The sequence below is a fragment of the Pteropus alecto genome, unplaced genomic scaffold (assembly GCF_000325575.1).
Source record: "Pteropus alecto unplaced genomic scaffold, ASM32557v1 scaffold239, whole genome shotgun sequence".
In the NCBI taxonomy this organism is placed as follows: Eukaryota; Metazoa; Chordata; class Mammalia; order Chiroptera; family Pteropodidae; genus Pteropus; species Pteropus alecto.
This window is the reverse complement of record NW_006494613.1, coordinates 12,187,814-12,197,909: the sequence shown is the minus strand read 5'-3', so window position 1 is coordinate 12,197,909 and position 10,096 is coordinate 12,187,814. Positions and strand designations below refer to the sequence as shown.

Here is a 10,096-nt window from a genome sequence, read left to right as displayed (position 1 = left end):
AGCAGGAAATATTCATAGTGATGAAAAGCAAGGACCTACAAGCAAGATTACACTACCCAGCAAAGCTATCATTTAGAATTGAAGAACAGATAGAGATCATCCCAGACAACAACAACAAAAAAGTTAAAGGAATTTATAATCAACAAATCAGCGTTGTTAAAGAAACTTAAGAAGGAAAAAAATATGAATAATAAAATGGCAATAACCACATACCTATCAACAATTTCTTAAATGTAAATGAATTAAATGTTCCAATCAAAATACATTGTGGCTGAATAGATAAGAAAACAAGACCCTTACATATGCTACCTATGAGAGACTCACTCCAGATTGAAAGACACACACAGAATGAAAGTAAAGAGATGGAAAAAGGTATTTTATGAAAGCAGAATAAAAAGCTGGGGGAGCAATACTTATATCAAACAAAACAGACTTTAAAACAAAGACAAGAGAGAAAGAAGGACCTAGTAATCTCACTTCTGGGTATTTATCTGAAGAAACTCAAAACATTACTTCAAAGGGACATGTAAATCTATATGTTAACTGCAGCATTATTTATAATAGCTAAGATATGGAGGCAACCTGGGTGTCCATCAGTGGATGAATGAGGAAGAGATGGTACCTATATGACATGGAATATTACTCAGACATAAAAAAGAATGAAATATTGCCATCTGCAACAGCGAGGATAGACCTACAGTATAGCGTCCTGAGTGAAGTCAGACAGAAGACAAACACCTTATGATTTCATTAGAATACATGGACTCTAAAGAACAAAATAAACAAAACAAAAAAACTCATAGATACAGAGAACATTTTGATGATTTCCAGATGGGAGGTTGGTTGGGTGGGTGAGTTAAAAAGGGGAAGGGATTAAGAAATACAAATTGGTGTTTACAAAATAGTCATGGGAATATAAAGTATAGCATAAGGAATATAGTCAATTATATTATAATAATTATGTATGGCATCAGATGAGTACTAGATTAATTGAAGTGATCATTTTGTAAGTTATATAAATGTCTTATCGCTGTGTTGTATACCTGAAACTAACATAATATTATATGTCAACTGTAATAAAAAAATTAAAAGTTATAAAAAATAAAAACTCACCATACTTTCAAAGGAAAAACAGAAGTTAAAATTTTTCTATATTTCCATCTCCAAATTTGAGAAAGGAGCCCAGTCTATAGGGCACCTCAATTCTTTCCCATAGGTGAGTCATGGTTTTAAGCAGAAGTGGGTAATATCACCTGAACTATGGGGTTAGGCATTCCAAAGTTTCACAAATGAAGTATTAGTATATTACCTCATTTGTAACTATAAGTTTAAAAAGATACACTTAAAATTCTAAATGTGTTAAATGATTCACTGCTTATTCTCGTATAGTATTTAAAAATCTGTTTTATATTGCATGTTTTAGACTAGAGCATATGAACCTTCACTGGAGTTTTTTGCTTTTTGTTTTTTTTTTTTCCCCCTGTATTTATTCTTTTTTTTTGTCATGAGGTCAAAAATTATATTTACTTTTTAACCCTAATATCTAGTATAGTGTTAGATATATAGTAGGAATTCAAATGTTTTTTTATTGAATAAATAGGCAGATGAAAAAATAATTGAACTAATCACATAGAAAAACTAAAAATTGGAAGTTAAGCTATTGTCCAATAAAATCCAGGAGAGTTACATATTAAATACACAGGGTATGTTTTTTTGAGGGGGCAGGGGGTTGGTTATTTAGCTTTTACTTGGTAAAGCTAAAAAAATAAAACTTTGTTAAACTCCTTAAAATTAAAACTGAAAAAAAAAAAAGAAAAAACAGCAATGTTTTGTGGTTTAGTAAACTAGAATGCCACATCAAAAGGACATTAGGGAGCAATCTGGGGCAATTTTACTCATATAAAACAATTCTACATTGCTATTTACCAATAAAAATGTAATCATTTAACATAATGTTTATTTTGAGAGGTAGAATTTCTAATTGGAATATGCTGATTTTCCAATTAACACAGTTAAGTCAGATTTGCGCATTTTAAGTAAGTCACAGTTTCCTAGGGTAATATTTCTTCTAACTGTAAAATGGGGGAAGAACAGATAGCTTTCCATGTATTTGTCTCAAAGAAATTCTGAAGAATTCTAAAGAAAAAGAATTCTTAGATATATATGCACATAGCTTTTTATAAAGGAAATTCATGAGAGGCCTATAATTATTTTTACTACAGTTTTGACCAATTACTTTCTTTTTCCCCCCTTCTTCGTGGAGTCAGTTGTGCTTATAAGTATTTATTTTCTTTCTTTTCTCCATTATACATATTTGTGATATTCTGGGCAGTAAGCCCAGATTGCTTTATTTTTTATTATTTGTAGACTGTCCTAGATTCTTTTGAAAAAGGTATATTCTAAATTATTATTACCATAATTATAGGAAGATTGGCACCCCAAGATTATAAGAAGATTCTCCATTATTTTATAATGAGCTAAATACTATACATTTTTTAGGAGAGATGCATTTCATGGATGGAGTATTTTAATTATAATATTGTCTACATGTCTACACTGTGTTCAAGACACAATACGATTGTAACTGTGTCAGGCTGTTGTCTGAAATCAGAAGACTATCTATAGTCTGGTTTCATTTCATTCTGATGTAATTATTTGTTATTGTCACATATTCCATGTTCCTCTCAAAAATATGGTATTACTAACAAATCTTAACTTTTAATGCCGTACAGATGACCTGTGCCTTCATGGATGAAAACCACCATTAAATTCATTATTATAGACTTGATTATAATATTTAAATCCTGAAAACAATTAGTGTCACTTAAATCATTTAAACATGTCATCTAATTGTGTCTATATCTATTTTTTAAAATGTAGTAACCAGGGAAAGCTAAATAGTATATTAATTTTCTAACCATACCTTTGTAGCTTCCCAAGACATGAACTGCAATATCATTTGGACCATGATAATGAAAATGATATCATCAGGCATTATATTTCCAACATAATTTCTGCCTGGCTCTTACAAAAAACCTTTTGCAATAAGTAGTTAATGGTGATTTCCACCATTCAAAAATGATTTAATATATTTAAAGCAGGTAACACACATACACACACACACACAAATACACACACACACACACATATGTATTTTTTTGATGTTAAATTTTAAATAAAAATAATTTGGCTTCATTTGGATGATGATCTCTAGCTACTTTTTCTGGGAAGTGCTCATATCCTTTCAGGATCAGGCTCTTCATTTCTCTCTACTGATTTTTTTCACAGTATTAGTATATCTCTGGTTTTAAACTACTGAACTTAAGTCATCTCTTATTAAGTTCAAAACAAGACCAAGGAATTTTACGTTTTGCACTTATTTGATTCCTTGGTTTTTCACTGAAATTACAGTCTCAGATAAAAAAATATATATATACCAGTCTCCTAGCCTCTGTCTGTACCCATTATTTTATTTTCTCTTTTGAATTCTTTCATTTCAGAGCCCTTCTTTGTCACTCTAGTCAAGGTCTTTATTGTCATCTCAGCCTCCCTCAGGTCACCTTTCCAAGTAACTGAAAGCTGAAAGTCAGTTTGTCTTTTTAAAAACCTACTCTGTTTTAGAACAAGATTTGCTAATAAACTTCCTTATGCGTAGCTAAACTGCATTTCTCTTTATAAAATATGCATTATTTATAATATAGCATAAATCAGAATCGGGAAACTATTTTTGTAAAGGGCCATAGTTTGCTGATCACTAATATTATTTTGAAAAAAAATTAATAATATCTAGTTTACTAACTCATGATATTGTGTATATCAAGTGAAATAATGTCATAAATAGCACAAGGATATAATACAAGAAACAATATGTTCCTGATGATGTCTATTTTGAGTGTGGCTATGAAGTCAACTCCAGGATTTTACCTCTTTGTACATTATTTTCTGATCTACATATTGAGGGATTACATAATCTCCAAAGATCCTTCACACTAAGACATGGTGAGAAATGTTAGAAATGAAGACTATTAATAAAGACTCAGTACTGTTTAAAAATGAACAAAACTACATATCAAGGGCAAAATTTATTACACATCTATAACTCCTGATTACACATCTATAACTCCTGTGACTTGGCCAAACAATAATTGCACTTTAAAAAATGCTAAAAATTTTATTTGTAATTGCATATCTGGATGTAAGAATTGGTTATCGATTAAATTATCTCTAAGAAACAAATACACTTATTAACTTTCTTTGATACATATCTGAGATCGTGAGAAACTATTGATACGTATAAACACATAAATACAATATCGCTGAGAAAACTGAGAGACTAAAGACATTTTCTTCACTAACTCATTTAAATACTATGGAGACCCTAGAGCTATGAAGATAAATATTTTGACTAAGATTCTACTCTTTGAAAAATAATATTGTCTAATGTAAAAATGAGATTGTAAAGTGACAAATCATATGGAATTTAATAATGTTTGAATATAAATAATTATTTATAATAAAGATATTATTTACCTTGTTCTGTTTAAAAAGAAGTATATATGGGTCTTTTTCATGGTAATAAACAAGTCTACAATTTTATATGTGCATAGCATCATTCAAATATAAGCTTTGAAAAAATTCTCCTTGGTTACCAGCACACATTCATCTTACTACCATAATTAGTTTTCTTTTTAATCTTGTTTTGGATAAATTATCTGGCAAAGTGTTTTAAGGTAAAGAGTTTGAGTGATGATATATTTGTGCTTAGATCTATTACTTTTAAATGATATTAGACAACAAATTATATTTTTAGCATTTAATTCTAAAAGGATAATTTTACTTTTAATAAAATAGTTCTGCAACATTATTGAGACAACTGCCCCAATATTAATGTAGAAAATTAGCAATTAATCTTTCATGAAGTATATATTAGCTAAAATAATGTTAGCATAAATGCACAAACACAAAGTCCAAACTGCAGAATAAATAGAAGAATTTTGTCAAATTAAAATAAAAACTTTGAATTTTTTTTTCAAATTTGCGCTGTGTTTATTTATACTTTAACATGTGCTGCTGAAGTCTGACTTTCTATTATTGACAATTATTAAGACAAGGGCTGGAAAGTTATCCTTGCACATCTTGGTCCTGCTCAAACATTCTGAATAGAAGTCACACTTATTAACATCCCTTGAGCTAGTCAAACTTGTTTATATCATTTAGATCTTCTCTGAATTTGACTTTACACCAACTTTGAGAGTTACAAGATGAAAAGCAGCTAAATTAAGCAGAACAAAACAAAGCACAAAGCAAAAGGAACACAGAAGTCCAAATCTACTGCTCTTCTCTTTAAACTTTAGCAAGTAGCAAGGGTGGAGAGAGAGAGATGTAAGAGAATCAGTTTACTTCTCACAGGTAACAGTGACCCTCATCCCTGCCTATTTCTACACTAATGCTAGAAATTTCAAAATTATTACACTAAATTTTGTCATTTACCTCTGGAAGAAAAAACAAACATATTTGACCATAAAAAAGAGCAAAAGAATATAAATACTTAGGATTTATAAGAGAAAGCTGACTCTAGATGAAAAAAAAAAAAGATGAAATTATGAACTTAAAACACACATACAATAAAAAAGATAAATAAAAATACCAAAGAGCTTTCTTTAATTACTGTTTGAATAAAGCTATTACTAAAGAGATGGAAAACCAATTACCACATTCGTAATGTTTTCAATACTTATACTTAAGTCTACTACTTGTCTGTTTGATACTCCTCTCCTTGATTAGTACACACTAATAAACATTTGTATAAGCATAGAACATATCTGTAAAATTTGAAAACCCTTTAAACAATTTTGACAACGTGTCTCATGTCCCTTTTTATTTATTAACTTGTAGTTATTGATTTCTAAATAGTCTTAAACTCTAAGATATGAACTGTCATAATCACAAAAGGAAAGCAAGTATAATATTAAAAAATAAAATCATCATGATTGTTATTTTATGGTAGAGGTTCTATAACTTGGTTACATATTCTAATCACCTGGAAAGCGCTAAAAACAACACATTGACATGGTCCCACAGCAAGTGTTTGGGAGTTTATTGATCTCATTACAGATCGTTTAACTGTATATTTAAAAAGTGCCTCAGGTAAGCATAATGAACACCAGTAAGGAGAACACTTTTTGAAAGTCTTAACCTTCTCAAATGCTGGATTAGTTTACTTGTTGTTACTATGTTATTTATTGATACTTTCCTAGTCACTACACTATCACAGTTTTTGCAACCAACAGTAAAGAAATACACTGTGTGATTTGACCCTATGACCACGTAGAACGGCTATTATCAATGAGATAAGTAATAAAGGTTGGAGAAGTTGTGGAGAAAAAGGAACCCTCAGACACTACTGTTGGAAAAGTAAATTGGTAGAGTCAATATGGAAAACGGTATGGAAGTTCTTCCAAAAGTTAAGAATAGGATTACTATATGACCCGGCAATCCCTCTTCTAGATATCTATACCCCAAATTTGAAAACATTTATTCGTAAAAAATATATGTTCATTGCAGCATTGTTCACTGTGGCCAAGACATGCAAACAATTGAAGTGTTCTATGATAGATGATTAAGAAGATGTGGTACATGGTATATACAATGAAATATTACTCAGCCATAAAAAACTATGAAATACTGCCATTTGCAACACCATGGATGGATCTTGAGAATATTGTTAAGCAAAATAATTCAGAGGAAAAAAATCAAGAACCATACGATTTCACTTATATGTGGGTATAAAACTGAAAGCAACAAACCAACAAACAAGGCAAACGAACGAACAAAAACTCACAGACAATAGTATGGTGGTTACCAGAGGGTAAGGGAAGATGGAGGAGGGAGAAAAGGGTAAGAAGGGTCACATATATGGTGGCAGAAGGAGATTTGACTTTGGATAGATTACATATATTACATTCACACAATGTAATATACAGATGAAGGACTACAGAATTGTACATTTGAAAGCTACATAATTTTGTTAAATAATGTTACCTCGATAAATTTAATAAAACTTAAAAAATGCATTATGTGATGTGACCCTATGAACACATTTGCATGTATTATTATATGCATGTATATATCTAAAACTTGTTTCTTAAAAAATGATTCATGCACTTGTGTATTTTCTAATTTCTTCTTTTTTAAAAATACTGGCCATAAGCATCTAAACATGACTCACTAATAGGTCACAGTCTGAAGTTTGAAAATTACTGCTCAGTTCTCATTCACGTGGAATACGTACTACATGAAAATAGCATACTCTAAGAAAATCAGAAAAATACAGGAGCTATTTGTTTGTAGACTCCAGAATAGTCTTCCATTTGTTGCTTAATAAGATTCAATAAACGTGTTTATTGACCAGGTAATTGTGACAGTTTCTTAGCTAGATCACTCTTTACCATGCATCATCTAGACACATTATACTTTTTTTGAAGGCAGAAGTAGCAGAATATTAAGGATTTACTTACATATTTATCATTTGACCTGAAAAATTATATAAACAGATGTGTGAAGAAATACACAAGGGTGTTAGCAAGCATTATTATGTGTTCGACTATTAATACATTGTATAACAATAAAATAAAAGTACTCAAACTACTCAGTAAATACAATTTCTTAAAAGAAAGAATGAGGCCACCATAATCTAGGTTGTGTTACACTTACATGAAAAAAAGAAAATAATATATATACCAATCAATGAAACCTAACCATCTACCATTAATTTCTAAGTAATGACCAAAAAAAAAAAAAAAAAAAAAAAACCTCCTCAGGTTTACATTGTATTTTAAAATTGCGAAATCCAGTAAACATATTTACAACCTGTCCTTAAATAGTGATGTGATAATTAATGCAACTATTTTGGCAATGCCTTTGATTTCTTGATCATGTTTTCTAATAGCAACAGCGAGGTTATGAAAATGCAGAAATATTTTGAAATGTTTCTTTAAATGAAATTAATAAATTTATTACTTAGTGATTTAACAATTTCTAGAAATCAAGTCAGTTTTTGTAATTTCATTAATTTTCCCAATTGCTCATTTTTTCCATCTAAAATATTTGAATAAATAATAATGTTTGTACTAGGGATATAGTTAAATATGTGTGGCTTTTGTATCATCTAAAACTTGCCCTGGGAACATGTCCAAGGGTCTTTTTAGAAGTTGAATAACATAGGACCTGCAAAAAAGTTCTCTATAATCTATATTCCCTTTTTTAAAAGTGACAAATAAATCCTCAAGAAGAGGTTCTATCATGAGGGAATATGGAAGTACTTTCTGTTGACATAAACAGTAATTGATAAGGTTTTCTTGAATACTTTCACAGAAATGCTGATGTATTACACTTAGGATTACTAGTTAGCTCTGATTTCCTTTCAACTTTTGCCTCTGGATAAGCTCAACTACTCCCAGGAAGAAACACTGATCAAGTATATTTGTCATGCAAGCAACTATAATAAGGTAATTCATCATAGTCTGTCAGAGTTTTACTCTAGAAAGACTGCTGCATTTTTATCCTTACTTAAAAATCTACTGTCACTCCTGCTAAAAATTTGGTAGACGTTTTAGACATGTTTAAAAGCCCTTCCAAACTGATAGTGGCAGATAATTAAGTTACCAGTTATCAAAGCTTCTTTTTTTTTTTTTTTCCTACAATATGTAAGACACCATGAACTCATCGGGCTAGTTTAATCTGACCTATTTACAGAGCATGATTTCTCGTTCCCTTCCCTTTTTCCTTAATAGTAGCCAGTGACCAAAGTAATTCACAATGACAAATGAAGCCTTTTCCAAGAGTCTAATTGAGCAATTTTGTTTTCCTTGGCAAGACATGAAATTTACATTCTGAACACCATTCGCTAAGGTGGCAAGAAATAGTGATTATGAGGAAATAGGTGGATTAAGGATTTCTGAAGTATACATAAGTAAACTGTTCCTAAGTGTACCATGTTATATCTCAATAATATTTCTTGTCATTCAGTTCATTTACTAAATTTCTTATTCTATGTTTGTTCTTTACTTGAAACCACAATAAGTTTCATTCCGATGAGCATTTTTAGTCCAAAAGCTTCGATTACTTCTCTTTCATTCTCTTTTTAAATAAGATTCCCTGCTTTATTCAGTGTTTTAAAGATATGTTTTTTTAAAGAAGCAATACATCAGCCTTTTGCCAATGTTATGGCATCTTTGTATACTACCTTAAAAATAGATTACATATGGTTTAAGAAAAAAGGAACATCATAAACATTTTAATTTGGACTCCTTATCAAACATTTACTTTATCCTCATGTAATATACTTTTTATACCACTATTAAACAAAAGAACATGTCATTATTGATACCAAAGCACTGCCAAGGTAATTATACATAGGATATATGCATATATGTATGTGTATATATGTGTATATTTATATCTCTACTAAGTGCAAAAAAGATAAAAATATGTGTAAGATATATTTTCTTATTCTCTTCTAGTAATTTGTATTTTTTCAAGATAATAATCAATATAATTTTGAAAAAAATCATGGAGCTCTAGTGTTTTGATGATTCTTTTCTCTTTTTTCCCCTAAATATTGAGTATTGTGTTTATAGTATTATTTACATCTCAAGGCAAGCTTGGTAAGTTTTCTTGAAAAATATGTTTTCTACCTTAATATGGGATGAAGACATAGGTGAAAGTGATTTACTCTTCATCGAATAGCTATTCACATAGAATGTAAAGCATCACTATAATATGGCTCAATATTTTCTCTCATCTCTTAAGGAAGAAATTTCAAACTTTTTGAGCATATGGGATTTAATACTGACCTTCTATATAAAATTGTTCTTAAATTACCCTAATTACCACCTTTTCATTAATCCTCAGTATTTGCTTTGACTATCATAAGTATTGATACACAGTTTGTGTTTTTGGATTTTACATTATTTCTTCTTAATTCTTCCAAATATGTTTAACATGTTTGAGAGTATCTAATTAAAGATAACATAAATGCATAGATCTAAAAATAAATGGTATAATTATTTAGTATTTAGTATTTAAATAATTTATT

The 10,096-nt window shown here is 29.9% G+C and overlaps 1 protein-coding gene across 2 annotated transcripts in view; it reads right to left on the bottom strand.

Moving 5' to 3' along the window:
• Window positions 1–10,096, bottom strand: part of CADM2 (cell adhesion molecule 2) — a 974,765-nt gene that overhangs the window by 485,093 nt on the left and 479,576 nt on the right. The gene's annotated exons all lie outside the window — the stretch shown is intronic.